Source organism: Sus scrofa, chromosome 1, assembly GCF_054392235.1.
Source record: "Sus scrofa isolate SSC_HxYL_T2T_F1_AM1 chromosome 1, Sscrofa_HxYL_maternal_Yorkshire_Landrace_v2.0, whole genome shotgun sequence".
Classification (NCBI taxonomy): domain Eukaryota; kingdom Metazoa; phylum Chordata; class Mammalia; order Artiodactyla; family Suidae; genus Sus; species Sus scrofa.
This window is the reverse complement of record NC_139383.1, coordinates 118,840,809-118,856,069: the sequence shown is the minus strand read 5'-3', so window position 1 is coordinate 118,856,069 and position 15,261 is coordinate 118,840,809. Positions and strand designations below refer to the sequence as shown.

Below are 15,261 nucleotides of genomic sequence, written 5' to 3'. Positions count from 1 at the left end.
TATATTTATAGACAGAGATACACACAAAGATGATGAGTTGATTTTTTATTTTGAGAATAATAGTATTTTTCCTTCTCTCCTGGTTGGTTATTGAACAAAGAACTTTACTCCAGAGGATAATGCCATAAACATTGTCCTAATGTTGAACTAGGACAACATTTATGTATTCGGGGTGTTTGCAGATATTAGCACCAGGCCTATAGACATGCCTGGCACTCTGCTCAGAGAGAAAAGTTGATCTTGCTGTCCAGCAGCCTGTGGGCAGCTGTTGGGAAAGACGTGATGCAGCAAGCTCTGTGATGTAACAGGTACCCCACTCTGCTGGCTTTTGGGCTTCGGTGATTGGCTGCTACCTGCTTATAAGGTGAACAAAAGATATTTGCTGTTTGTCTTGATCAGTGGAAGCTGAGTTACTGCCTTTGGGCTAGAGTGCTTCCTAGAGTCGAGTCGTTGTGGACATCAATCACTAGGGATTCAAATGCAGATTCTGGAGTTCCCATGGTGGCACAGTGGTTAACAAATCCGACTAGGAACCATGAGGTTGCGGGTTCGGTCCCTGCCCTTGCTCAGTGGGTTAACAATCCGGCGTTGCAGTGAGCTGTGGTGTAGGTTGCAGACGCGGCTCGGATCGCGCGTTGCTGTGGCTCTAGCGTAGGCCGGCGGCTACAGCTCCGATTGGACCCCTAGCCTGTGAACCTCCATATGCCGCAGAAGCGGCCCAAAGCAATAGCAAAAAAAAAGACAAAAAAGAAAAAAAAATGCAGATTCTGATTGAGCAGGTCTAGGCTGGACCTGAGGGTCTATGTTTCTAATAAGCACCCAGGTGGGAGGGCCAGGGCCCTTACTTCAGGTGGAGAGGATTAGAAGGGAGACCACTGATTTAAAGCCTGGCTCTGATATTTCAGCTGTGCTGCCTGTGTGACTTGGTTTACTCAAGTTACCTTGCCCAGCCTTGGTTTTCTTCGTATGACAGGGATAATGTGATTGAGCGGGATAATGTGTGTAAGCACCTAGCTGACCAAATGTTGGTGATCTTGCAACTAGACAGTCGTTTATACGATGAGGAAGAAGTGAGGAACATCGGTAATTGGATTTTCACCTAAATATATCACAACAATACATTCCGGACAAACTGGGAGGCCTATCCATTGAATAGATTGTTCGCAGTATCAAAAGAAAGATTTTGAGTATTAGGTAATACTTGTGGTCAAGATGTTTTTCCTTTGAACATGTTTATTGTCGATCCTGTTCTGAGACCTCTGAGGAAAAACTTAGCTAGGTAAACCTCCTGCGTTGGCCGGTATAATCTGGTGCTGCTGGTTTTGTCAAGTTGCTCAAGTTGATGAGCATTAACTTCTTTTGAAGGCCTAGGTTTCCTAATTTGATAGGTAGAGATGGAGTTCTAGTTTCTTACTTGGCAATCTTTTCTCGGAATTATGTGTGATTTTTATAGAGACACTTGGCTGTATTCTTAGGGGACGTAGGTTCTAAACCTGACTCTGCCACTAATGAGCTCTGTGGCCTTGGGCACATTAAACAGACCTGGGCCTTACTTTATCCTTGGCTCCATATGAGCTCCTAGAGGACAGAGGTTTGTCCTACTCACTGCTGGTAGAAGGTACAGCCCAAGTGCTCAGTAACTATCTGCTGAATGCATGTGGGAATGGGTCAGCCCTCCAGCTTCTTAAACTTGAATGTGCCTTTCGCCTCTCACAGATCCTCTTAAGACACTTAATTTCTGATGCAGTAGGTGTGGGGTGGGGCTTGTGAGGCCTATGCTGGTTTGCATATCACTTTGAATATTAAGTTTCTAGGACTGTGTTCTGTGATCTGTAGAAATCCTTGTAATTTATTTCTCAGGGTCAGTTCCTAAATCCCAGCTATTTCTTTGTGACTGACCGGTAGTCTCAGGGCCCTTGTTCCCTTGACCTCAGGACTGTCTGGATCATGGTTTTCATGCCTCTGACCATGGGTTTAGTTCACCTTTTGTTAGAACATTGGTTCTCTAGCAGCAGCAGCATCCACTGAACATGTTTTACAAATGCAGATTCTGGGCCCCACTTTAGGCTCCCTGAATCAGAGGTCTCTCATAATCAGCCATCCAGGGGATTCTCCTCTTTAAGCACAACTATACTGATTTAAAACTTGTCAGCAGGTTTTGAGGCAATTTAGTATGCTCCTAGTTGATAGCAGTCCTTCTGTTATTTGGCTTATGGATCATGCCAGTGTCTTGAAACCTAATGAAACTTGATAGAAAAAAAGCATTTGGAAATGTGGGTAGCTGCTAATGGACTTTCCTGGGTGAGTGGAAGGTCGGTGCAGATGTGGTTCCCTGATTTGGAGCCCCATTTCTGTGGATGTGTGCTAAGATCACTTTTGCCCGAATCTTTCCTCTGGGGATTTCGGAGACATGTCTGCCCATTGGAATGAATCACCTGTGGGGTTTTAAAGATGAATGTCACTTGGGTTCCACTGGAGATTGAGGCGATTGATCTGGAGTGTAGCCTGGGTAGCAGGATTTTTAACACCTCTTTGCATGATTGTTAATATTCAGCTAAGATTGAGAGTTCCTGGGTCAAATAAATACATCATTTCATTTTTTTCCCCTCTGTATGTTTTAAATTTATTTTTAATTTCCATACAGTAACTCCTAGTGAGTTTGGAGTTTGACAAATGTATAGTCATGAAATCACCAGTACACTCGAGATTCCTACATTTGGTTTTCATAAATGCACTTTTGGAGTTTTTCTCCTCAACATGACAAACTGAAACACATGGTCTTCTCTTGATGTGTATCATTACTGTTGTTATTGCTGTTACTGTCCGAAATCCCATATCTTCAAATATGAGTAGATATCAAAACTGTTTCCTAGCTCTTAGTTGCTATGCATTCTGAAGACTCTCTTAATCAAATGGTTTGCCGTGTTGGAGGCCTGCACACCAGGTTGCACCCCAGACAACAGAACCTCAGGGTCGGGGGCTCAGATGTTGGCCTTTTTATAACTGCTCGGGTATAGCTATGGGCAGCCAGGCCTGAGGACCACTTCTCTGAATCTCCCACAAGATACCTCCCATTGAAAGGTCATGGTTCTTGGCAAAGACATAGATGCTTCTGACATTTTATTTTCCTTCTGTGGCACCAATTTGGGTACAGTTTTAAATAGGATTTAAGGAAAATGACTTCTTAGAGCTTACTGATTGTTGTAGATGGTTAAATTCAGCAATTTGTTATTTCGCCTTCTTGTGGTAAAATACCATTGCCTTGTACGACACATTGGTTTTGTCTTCCCTTTTGTGGGGGCTGTGAGCAGTGTTGTAAATTGTGCAGGTTGTAATCATGCAACCTGTGCAGCTGCGTTGGTGAGACTGTGTCACTGATGTCCCAGGCCCAGGTGTGCTTTCATTGGGAGTGAGGGGAGTGATGGATGGTGCCACCACCAGGGCTTTATAAAGTCAGTGGAATGCTTTCCCTATTTACCTGTTTGCAAGGAGAAATGCTCTAATTGTAGTCCTTAAAGGATGTTTTCTAAAAATACCTATGCAGGGAACACCCTCTCTTCTAAGACTGACAGCTCCTTGGTATTCAGGGGTTAGGGGCTAATCTTCCTGTAGTGCTTATTTAGTCCAGAAACTAAACCAGCTCACCCAGAGGTACTAACAAGCTCCTGGATGGTGCAATAATGCCATACTTTAAGTGAAGTTTCTAAAATTCTTTAAAGAGGGTGATCTCATGGGATGCTTACAAGGAACTCATTTTACAAATGAGGAAAGTAAGCCTCAAGAGAAGAAGGGAGTTAGCTGCTCAGTTCCTCAGCTGCTTCTTACTCTTCAACCACAGCCCTGGGTGATTTACCCACTGGTGAGATTCATCCAAGAGGCTGGATGATGAATGAGAAAGGGGGTAGTTCTAACAAATTCAAGCCTGGTTGATTGCCTAGCTCTTCTACTGTAGAGATTCTTTGGTCTTAAAGAGCCAAGTTCACCTGCTGTATAGCACTGGGAACTATATCTAGTCACTTATGATGGAGCATGATAATGTGAGAAAAAAGAATGTATATATGTCTGGGTCACCTTTCTGTACAGTAGAAAATTGACAGAACACTGTAAACTACCTATGATAGAAAAAAAAATCATTAAAAAAAAAAAAAAAAAGAGCCAAGTTCATACATTGAATCAGGGCACCCTTTTTAACGCAATTCAGGAAGTTCCTAAATGTCTCAACTCTTCTCTTGTCACCCTAATTCTACTCCTAGGCCTCGGAGAATGCCAGCCTTTTCTTTGTTTTCAACATTTTAATATCAACTTTATTTCATCAAGAATTTAAGGATAACATTATAATGGCCATTGGTAAACGAGGATTCTGGCCCAGTAGCCCTAGTTCTTACAGGATTGCTGAAAAGTGTTACCATCAGTAAAGACTCTGTGATTCTCTGCATTAGACGTTAACACAACTCATCCAAGACCTCAGACCTCGAAGTGTTAGATTGCAGCTCAGCTGTGTCAGGTGAATACATTATTTCTGAACTGTGGAATGGGAAGGTCATTTCAGGGACAAGTACTTATGGAAGCAAATTCTGTCCCCACTGTGTGGGCTTGGAGGGCCCTTTAGGATACCCTGCGTCCTTGCTTTTAGATTTGGGTGTCTTAGTTGGTTTTCTACAACCACAGGGTTCAGTTTTCCTAGCAGGCAAAAAGAGGTATATTTGACCTGTAAATAAGGTTAAATCCTCCTCTCTACATGGAGAGCAATACACCTACTTGATATGCTGAGGCCATTTGTGAATCAGTAAACCTGGGACTGTCACCCTGAAAAATGGTTACAAGTTCTAGGTACACATGGAATGCTTAAAAAAAAAAAAGCAAAAAACCTGGGGGAAAGATATATCTGATTCGATTTACTCTGGAGAGGGTGAGTGCTTCATAACCTGCTGATTACCAAAATAAAACGTCTTTATTTTCCCAGGAACATAAAGTGACAATAGACCTTGAACTATATCCAGTACTTTACTTGTGGTGGGGGCTGATTTAGGGTGATTCTGTTGTGATTCAGAAAGAGAGACTACCAGTGGAATCTACATTTTTAAGGCTAACCTTGAAGCAGGAAGTATAGCTTGCCCATATGGAAAGATTTTAATGATTTCCTCTCCCTGGTGCTCCCTGCCTCCACCTGAGTCAGATAAGTAGGCACGTTCCAAGGCAGTGCTGATAGGAGACTTATCTCAGGAACCTTTTCTGTTTTAATCTGTGTAGAGTGTTGAGCAGGGAGAGGGTTGTCCTCTTTTGATACATGTGGTGGGTGGGGTTGTAGGTAATTCAAAGCACTGTGCTTTGAGTTCTTATGGTGGTAATGGTAGCATTTCTGATACTTGCATCACTGAGTGGTCCAAGGTCCAGGAAAGGGCAGCTCAGGTGATCCAGGTGATAGATTACCTTCAGTGGGAGGGGGATGATGGAGTGGTGATGAATGTCCAAGTCACAGGGAGAGGCGTGAGCAGGGTGAGCACAAGCTTGTCTGTGAAATAACTGAGCACTAGGATTGGTAGGTACCTATGAGCTGGAGGGAGGGAGGAAGGAAGGTTATAGTGTATGGTGGGAATTAACCCAAGGGGCTCATCACCTTGGTAGATGAGTCAGGCATCTAAGCATATACTCACCATGATGCGCTTTGGAAAGATTTTTAAGCTGAAGGTGTGCTCCCTGCTATCCATATTGCCATCATCTTATCCTTTCATTGGCTTGTTGGATTCAATAAATACTATTTTAAGTGGTTCCTGTCATGGCTCAGTGGTTAACGAATCCGACTAGGAACCATGAGGTTGTGGGTTCAATCCCTGGCCTTGCTCGGTAAGTTGAGGATCTGCTGTTGCCGTGAGCTGTGGTGTAGGTTGCAGATGCGGCTCAGGTCTGGCGTGGCTGTGGTTGTGGTGTAGGCTGGCAGCTGCAGATCCAATTTGACCCCTAGCCTGGGAACCTCCATATTCCACAGATGTGACCCTAAAAAGACCAAAAAAAAAAAAAAAAGCTATTTGAAGACCTACTATGTGTCAGGCCCTCTCTTAGGTACTAGAGACTAAAAAAGAAGCAGAAGTCTATCTTGATGTAACTACTAGGCCTCCACCTTTTCACTGGGAAGATACATATATTCTTCCTCAAACTCAGTCCAAATGGGTTCGTCATTATGTCTTGGGTTTCCAGTAAACATAAGAAACCAGCAAAACCAAAAAAATGAGTGAATGTCCCAGCCTGCAAGGAGCCCTTGATAACATTGGGAGACTTAAAACCCAGTCACTATAAAATGATGTGGTAGGTGGGCAGAGAGACAGGTATGCTAGGCATTATGGGAATCCAGAGGTGTGGTACCCAACATGTTTTAAGGTTTGATAACTATTCTCAGGAGGCTTTCCAGAGATGAGGAAGCCAGTGGTGTGGAGAAGGGAAGATGTTGCAGCTGAAGGGTGAGAAAATCCTTGCAGAAGGCTGGCAGCTGTATTTGGAACTCCAAGATGTTCAGTGTTTCTGGGGTACTGGGAGTGCTGACAGATGGGAGAGACCAAAAAGTGCCAGAGGTGGCAAGCATTTCTACCTGTGGGCATCAGTTTGAATCTGAGACAAAATTAATATGCTGTGCAATTCCCTGGTGGCCTACCATTTAAGGATCTGACATTGTCACTGCTGTGACTCAGGTTCGATCCCTGGCCTGAGAACTTCTGCATGCCATGGGCATGGCCAAAAAAATTTTTGATATACTCGTGGGGAAAATCAGCCAGGAGCTTAGGCAGTAACAGTGCCCTGTCCCTAAAGGAATTTAGGGGAGAAGAGATCTTTCGCTAAGCTTGGAGATGTGGCAACTCAACTCTGCCCTCCTGCAGATGTTTGCTGTGGTCACAGTTCACTACACAACAGGATGGACTCTTGTCTGCCCAGGTAAAAGGAGATTCACATGCTTTGGGAACCAGGCCATTGTTTGTGAAGTCAAAGGTAAGAGCTGACTCAGATTTTCACCCTGGCTTCCCGACATGACTTGCTGGTGCTTTCCTGGCCCTCCTGGTGAGCAGTGGGTGGTATAGGTACAGATAAAGCAAAGTCTCCTTGAGTAGATTTTTGTAGCCATGATACACTAAGAAGGTTCGTTGAACAACTATACTTTTGTGCGTGTTTAAAAATTTTCTTAATAACTTTAAGGATGGGGAGAATAGTAGCTTCACAGGTTTTCATGATAATGAAATAAAATCTAACACTAGGGAAGATCTCACCCAGTGCTGTGCTGGCTGACGGTTGCTATAATTGACTACAGTCTTGGCTGAGTGAATTTCACTTTTCCTTCCCCAGTCTGTAATTTCTTTCTTTCCTTTTTTTGTTTTGTTTTGTTTTGTTTTGTTTTGCTCTTTCTTGGCCCTGTCTTCCATTTCTGGCCTGGAATTTCCCCGGTGGATTTTGGACAGTCCAGCTTTTCTGGTTTTGACCCTGGATAGTACTTGCAAGAACAAGCCCATTATGGCTTCTTTCCTCCACCTCATCTTGCCCAGGGACCCTCCTCTGCTGACCTCCCAGTCCTAGGGCTATGCTGGGCTCATCCTGCTTGGCTGGAACTGTATTGGTCCAGGTACTCTTGTGTATTGTGTGTGTGTGTGTGTGTGTGTGTGTGCACATCTGAAGGCAGAGAGGATGGGGTTTGGGGGAGGGGAGGTGGAAATGGGAAGAGAATGGACCGAAGACAGCACAGCTGATAATATTCCCCTTTATGGAGTGGATGGCTTTTTTGAAACACTTTGTGTAAAATTAGATTATCCTTGCATCATATTTTATGTTCATGCGTGTGTATGTACAGTAGTAAAGTCTATGACTCGTTGTGCCTGTAGACATTATTATATAAATGTTTATGAAACTTCAAGGACATTTATTCCATTTTTTATCGAGACTGAATTATCAGTGCCTTTCAACCATTTTGTGTCTTTTGGCCTCTCCTGATGCTTTACTAAGTTACAGATTATTTGTACACAATTCATTTCATATACTGGGTAGAAAGACTATTTAGAGGAACTCTGGTGAATCCTTTCCTAGGAAGCAAAGAATATTTAGGGGTTGCAAAGTGCCAAATAATATCCTGGCACAAAGTCCTTTCTTGTCCCTCATTGCTTTGTAAGATACCCTTTTTGAAATAAATGTTACCTCCTTTGTTGCTTTTCCGATGTCACCCACCTGGTACATACTAGGGTTCTTTTGGCTGTAAGCAAAAGTTTACCCCAGATCTATGTCAACAGTAAAGGGAATTTAATGGGTTTTGTGGCTGAGAAATCTAGTGATGGACTGTGCCAGACATTCATGTTGATGTTGGGAATCTACTTCCATGTCTATAAGATTTTCTTGGCTCTACCCTCCCCTAGGTGGGGGACTCACCCTCATACTGTCTTCAACTCATGCAAGCAATGATAGCCTCCAAGGTCTAGGTCTTACGAATAAGCACTCCATCAACTATGGAGAAGCCAGTAGCTTTGAACTGGCACTGCAAGCAGAAGCCTTGAAATTCACGAGGGTTGGACTGGTTGAGGGCATGTTTTTGCCCTAAACTGATCATGGTGGCCAGGGGAAGTGCTTCCACTGCTTGGATTGACTCTAGGATATGTGTCCTGAAAAACTGGTTAGTGACGTCCGCTTCTTGAGAAGCCATAAAGCAAGTAGGGATTGTTAGACAGAAGTGAGTGCTGACGAGGCCCTTCACAGGTGTCCCCTACTGGGACAGGGCTGGGGTTGGAATGTAGTACTCTGTCCAATCCCAGGACCTTATATCCAAATGATAACCTCCTTTAAAGTTGCTTCCCCCAGGGATGGTTACTAACTGATGGTTAATAACTGTCACTGTTGTTCCTCAGAAAGCCTTGGGTCTTTGTCTTTTGCACATCACCATCTAGGAGTCTGATTTGGCCCACCTCATCTAATTGTTCAAAAATTCAAATCTTAAATAAGGGGATTGGACTAGATTAGTTCATCCTGTACTTGTTGAGAGGCTTTTATGCTAACTTCTATGTCAGGGGCTAGAGATAAAACAATGGGCAACGTACACATGGCCTCTGCCCTTATGGATTTGGTAGAAAAGATAGGAATAAATAAGTAGTGAGACAGGTGTGAGATGGAGCTCTGACACCTGCCTGGCCCTTAGCAAATAGCTAATGGATGAATGAAATAATCACACAAATACATACTGTGAAGCTGTGTTCAGTGCTACTATGGGCGGCCAGCAGGTCATCTACAGGAGGACTATGGTGAATGAGAAAAGAATACAGGATGGGGCCTTGGGGGGCTGTTCACATTTAGAGCCTGGGGCTGCTGTGGAGGGCAATACACACTTTGAGATCTTGTCTGCCCCTCAGGGACTCTGATGGCCTTCCAGCCCCAACAATCTGAGTGTTAATGAGGGGTCATGTCAGGTCTCTTACTGCTCCTTCTCTGTGCTCCATTGGAGAAGTTATCTATAGTGCTCTGGGTAGTAATTATGTGTGTCCTTAGAGTTGGTTAATCTCTACATGAACTTGCTCTTCTGTATGTAAGGTAATCCAGATTTCAAATTCCTTAAAACTCTTCCTGGAGTTCTTGTCATAGCTCAGCAGAAAAGAATGTGACTAGTATCCATGAGGACACAGGTCTGATCCCTGGCCTCGCTCAGTGGGTTAAGGATCCAGCATGGCTGTGAGCTGTGGTGTAGGTTGCAGATGTGGTTTGGATCTGGTATTGCTATGGCTGTGGTGTAGGCCAGCAGCTGCTGCTCCGATTCAGCCCCTAGCCTGGGAACCTACATATGCCGCTAGTTCGGCTCTAAAAAAGACAAAAAAAACAAAAAACAAAAAAACAAAAAACCCAAACCCAAAAAACCTGTTCCTTAATGATGGATAAAGAAGGTGTGGTGTACAAATAAAAAATAGAATATTATTCAGCCATGCAGAAGAGGGAAATCGGGAGTTCTATCGTGGCGCAGCAGAAAGGAATCCAGCTAGGAACCATGAGGTTGTGGGTTCAATCCCTGGCCTTGCTCAGTGAGTTAAGGATCAGGAATTGCTGTGAGCTGTGCTGTAGGTTGCAGACGTGGCTCGACTCTGGCGTAGGCCGGCAGCTGTAGCTCTGATTAGACCCCTAGCCTGGGAACTTCCATATGCCACGGGTGCGGCCCTGAAAAAAAAAAATAAATAAAAAATAGAAGAGGGAGGAGTTCCCGTCGTGGCACAGTGGTTAACGCATCCGACTAGGAACCATGAGGTTGCGGGTTCGGTCCCTGCCCTTGCTCAGTGGGTTAACGATCCGGCGTTGCCGTGAGCTGTGGTGTAGGTTGCAGATGTGGCTCTGATCCTGCGTTGCTGTGGTTCTGGCGTAGGCCGGTGGCTACAGCTCCGATTCAACCCCTAGCCTGGGAACCTCCATATGCCGCGGGGAGCGGCCTAAGAAATAGCAACAACAACAACAACAACAACAATAACAACAACAACAAAAAGACAAAAAAAAAAAAATAGAAGAGGGAAATCCTGCCATTTGCAACAGTGTGGATCGGTGGGCCTTGAAGGTATTCTGCTGAGTAAAACTGGAGAGGGGGAGAAGGATAAATACTATTCGATATTGCTTATGTGGAATCTGAAAAAGTGGAACTCATAAAAAGTCAAATGGTGGGTATCAGGGACTGGCAGGTGGGAGAAATGGGAAGATGTTGGTCGAAGGGTCAGAGGGTGCATACTTTCAGTTACAAGGTAAGTCCGTCTTCGGGATCTGATGTACAACATGGTGAATATAGTCAGTACTATATTACATACCTGGAAGTTGGAAAAATAATGTTCCTTGTTTCTGCAGACCTTGAAGAATATTTTGGGAGGGTCTTAGTACCTGTAATAGATGTGCACAGGGTGGTCCAAGGCCAGCTCTGAACCTCTTGCCTGGTTCCTTTGACCTCCTCGAGCTCAGAGTGCCCCTTTCTCTACACTCGCAGGACTGGTAGTCTGTGCCTCCTGTGGGACATCTCTATCCTCAGCCATCTTTTCATGGGTCATTCCAAAAGATTCTACATCATGCTAACCGAAAAGGAAGGAGTGAGGTTTATCAGGTCTTTCTAGAACAGCTTGTCATCAGATGCCTGGGAAAAAAAGCCCACAGTGTGGACAGGAAGGATCCTATCTTTCTGAAAAGGATAGACATGAGTTCCATAGCCTTGCAAAGATTCTAGGCTCTGATCTGCTTTGGGACATTTTTCATTTACTAGAGCAACCATTCCTAACTGATATGCCACCCAGCCATCCTACACATTGTCTTTTCGCCTTCCACCCTCTGATTGGCTCCTCTTCTGGGGAGAAAAACCTTTTCAAAACAAGTTTGAGTAGAGTTACGAAAAAAAAAATCACTGTGCTCTTTGCACGGTGACTTGTAATGGAACCAAAGAAACGGTTTCATGGTAAGTTAGCTTTGTTCTGGTTTGCCTTGTTGCTTTTCAGGGCAACATAGTCATGGCATCAATAGCCTAAGTCAATGAACATTTGGGGGTGACCCCAAGGAACAGTTTGATATGTGTATTATGATTTTTCTTCTATTGACAAAGGGAATGAAAAATAGGGAATGAAAAACAGTACATTTCTTTGCTTTTTTTTCATAAATTGCATGTTGTGATAATGATTAAGGCATTGGGGGGCAAGTCAACCTTCTGTAGACTAGGAAAGAAATAGTGGGGAAAAGGTAGGTTAATAAGGTAGGAAATATTTCCAGTGAGGAAACCCCATTTTAACCCTGCATCTGCATGGTATATCGTATCCATGTGTATAGATGTGTTATTTACCAAGTTTTCCAGGCATAGCAGAGGCTGAAAATCTTTGATAAATTTGCATATCCTTATATGCTCATCTAAATCAATGAGGAACAATTGTTCTTGGACAGAGGCCTGAACTTCATACCACTCTGCATGCACTGGTGACCCTGTGCAAGCCTAGCCTGGGTGGCGTGTGTTGACAGTACCTTGTTCCAACTGGGCACTTGATAAATAATATAAATAAATAAATGGGTACCCAGAATAGCAGCTCGAAGCCGAGGATGTTTGTGTCCCAGACTAATCCTGTCAGTTCTTTGAACATGCTTTGGAAAGAGCACCAGGGCAGGACCTGGCTATCTCTGTGAGTCACAGGTCTTTGGATGTTTCCTTTCTGTATTCTGCTGGTTCTGTGAGGTAGTAGAACCAGGCATGTAGGACTTCAGGTCAGGCTGGAACATTCTGAAGGACTGGAAACTTGATGAGAGGGGAATAGTCCTTTTGCTTCTTAAGGCAAGAGCAGGTCCTCTGATAGGAGTGTGGCTGGTCTGTTTGGCAGATGTTGTGGGGAGGGAAATAGGCACTGACTTCAGCCTCCTGCATCTGTGAAGGGGCTCTCATGACCTGCTGGTGACAAAGAAAAGCAGTTGCTGAAAACCACATGGCTTTACTGACAGAGATTCTTGATGGGGACTTCCCCTTTAGCACAAAGCCAGAGAGTTGAGTTGGGACATGGCTGATCTGCCTCTGCTGAATTCAGGGAATGGATTTAAAAGTGTGGACAGAGATTTTTGTAGTGATGATTGGTTGTTGTTTTCCTCTTAATGAAACAACAGCTGTTGGATTCAACCTTCTGTTTTTGCCATGTTAATTTTGGTTATTACATGTTTCATTCCACAGTTGTGAACTTGTGAGACGTTTTTGAAAGGAGAAGCAGAAAATGTGGTGTTCCAGACTTGCTTTTCAGGAGGCAGGTTTCCTAACTTCCCTTTGTTCTGAGGTTTACTCTTTCTGTCCAGTCCCAGGAACAGGAGAGAAGGCCCTTCTTAGCATACAGATCCAGCGAGGGTCTAGGCCAGCGATGATGGTTCACCAAGCCATCTCGGTACAATGGACAGTGCAGGTAGAAAGGCAAAACCAGGTTGGTTACTGGCTACAGAGCCAAGACAGGGCCCATTAGAACAGGAAGCACTTTGAGATCCATCTCCAGTAGCCACGTGGCTGACAATAAAGTACAATTTTGGAAGCATTTATAGACTTGAGCAACTAGTAGAACTAAATTCCTTGTGGTAATTATTGTGATATGCAGAGACTATGAAAGACATGGAATGTTTCAGTTGATAAGCCTTTGATCTGTAATATTGCATTTCATTTACTGGCACCTGCAGACAATCTGGGAACCTCTTCAGAACCCATTTAAAACCCAAGAAGAGAAAGCAGTGTTAATTGGGGGAGAAAGAGGATGAAGCAACAGTATTGAACAGATAACTCTGTCCATTGATCAAAGAAATTGCTGGTCTCTAGGAGAGGAGGGTTAACTGTTTACTAAGCTCTCAATCATTGTAGGTATATACACATTGGAAAGATATTGCTTTACTCTCAAGTTCATTTATAGTGGTGGTATAAATTTTGTCAGACAACCCCTCTATTTCTGTAACCTGTTGAAAACATGTTCAGATGCTATTAATATAGACCACAAATGGGACATCAAAATCCTTGGGCAGGTAGGAGACCTGACATGCCACACACCAAAGGGTTGACCATGAGTGGCCAGGATAACATCAATCCAATAGCTATATCAGCATCTTTGCTGCTTGCATATGAACACGCAAAGGTTCTCATGTTCTTGTTGCCATCTTCAATGGAAATGGGTCCTGACATCATTCTTCAACTTTACTCATTATTTCCCAATTATCTCTGTGGTGGGGAGAAATCAAATCTCAGGCTCTGTTTATTTCATGTCCCTCCTTAAAATCTTACAGATGTATGGTGCTCTACAGGGACTTGGGCCTGCAAGCATGAAAGGGGATGTAAAAAGCTTGGGAGGTGATTGGAGCCTATTGTTCTGTGAATGCCGTGGCCTGTGCTTTCCTGTTTTCTACTCTGGTGTTGCCCTTAGGATGATTTTATACAGATGTTTGCGAAAGTCGGGGACTTTACTTTTTCAACCTCAGAGTTAGTCTGCACCTTCCCTGGAAGGACTTCAGTGATCTGCATATGGGAGGGCAGCCTGATGAATTTCTGATCTTCCTCCAGTTGTTGCTGCCAGTCTGGTTGTGAAATGTGCCAGGACCATGGCCAACTGTGTAATGTTGAAATCTGTTGCATCTGAAATGCCTTTCTATCTTGTACATTGCCTTGTGAAATAAGAAGGTATGACTGGCAGGGAGCAGGAGGTTTAAATCACATTTTGAATTTGCCTAAAGAGATTTATTGTCTTGTGTCACCAGAAGACATTGTGCAAAGGGCTGTTTAGAAGGTTGCAGAAGTATATAGAGAGCTTGATTTCCAGTCTGAGACTCTGTGGAAGGATCACAAAAAATACAAGCTTAGGATATGGACTCCAGCCTGAGTCTAGAAGACCAGACAAGATTTGCATTAAAGAGATCAAGAGAAGAACATTTTAGGCAGGATAATGACACACATAGGTGTGGAGGTGGGAGTGCATGAGATATGTAGGGGGACAGCATGCAGATTCTTGGAATAGTAGATCTTTTTATGTGCTAAGAGAATAGGGAAAGGTCAGCTTGAAAGGCAGGAGTGGGCATGTGTTATGATGCTTTGGATAAAAGAAAACCAGAGTTAGCTTAGACAGTGAAGATAACTCATTGATTCAATCTTGGGGTGGTTGGGAGGCCCACTTCTCAAGTTGCAGACATGTTTCTTGAGATTTCCTTAGATTTCTTCATGGATGCCAGCAGCCAGGCTGCTTGCTTCTTTGTTCACATCCATAATCAGCAAATAAAAGACGTGGAAAAAAAAAAATAAAAGACCTGAATTTTGTTCTGACTGGACCAGTTATAACCATCAAGGCAGTGGAGGTGGTGTTGGGGGTAATGCCTGTACTTGGGCCTGAGTTTCTGCTCATCCCACAATTAGTCAGAATGGGCATGAGATGGTGCCGATTAGCTTATGCCAGTAAGGGGCAACCTCTGGGGCTCAGTTTGATGCCAGTAGCATCTAAACCCTGTGGCTGCTAGGTAGTGATTTCCCAAAGGACAAACTGGAAAGGTGGAAGAGAATAGGAGATTAGAAAGATGGCTTAATAATGAAAAAATGTCCATTCCAGCTGTAAGTTATGGGCAGCTTTGAATCCTACGGTAAATGAGCTTGAGTGAGTCTAGACTTCATCCTGTGAGCTGATCCATTTGGGCTGATTACAGTGTCTTCATCTTTGATAATAAGAATGTTTAACCTTGACTTTAACTGGAATCTTCTCATGCTCAGAAAACTTCTTTGGTGACTGGGTCCCCTTCTCATCTTCATTGTCC

General features: G+C 43.7%; 1 protein-coding gene across 21 annotated transcripts in view; it reads left to right on the top strand.

Moving 5' to 3' along the window:
- The window catches only part of TLN2 (talin 2), a 471,505-nt gene that overhangs the window by 152,445 nt on the left and 303,799 nt on the right, over window positions 1-15,261 (top strand). For 3 of the 21 annotated variants that reach the window (XM_021094290.2, XM_084967203.1, XM_084967306.1), the window contains one exon: window positions 6,870-6,978. The exons of 16 other annotated variants lie outside the window; for them this stretch is intronic. The gene's annotated coding sequence lies outside the window, so the exon portion shown is untranslated. Of the gene's footprint in view, window positions 1-6,869; window positions 6,979-7,442; window positions 7,604-15,261 lie in introns of those variants that run through there. 2 more of the 21 variants (XM_084967226.1, XM_084967221.1) reach the window with 2 other exon arrangements.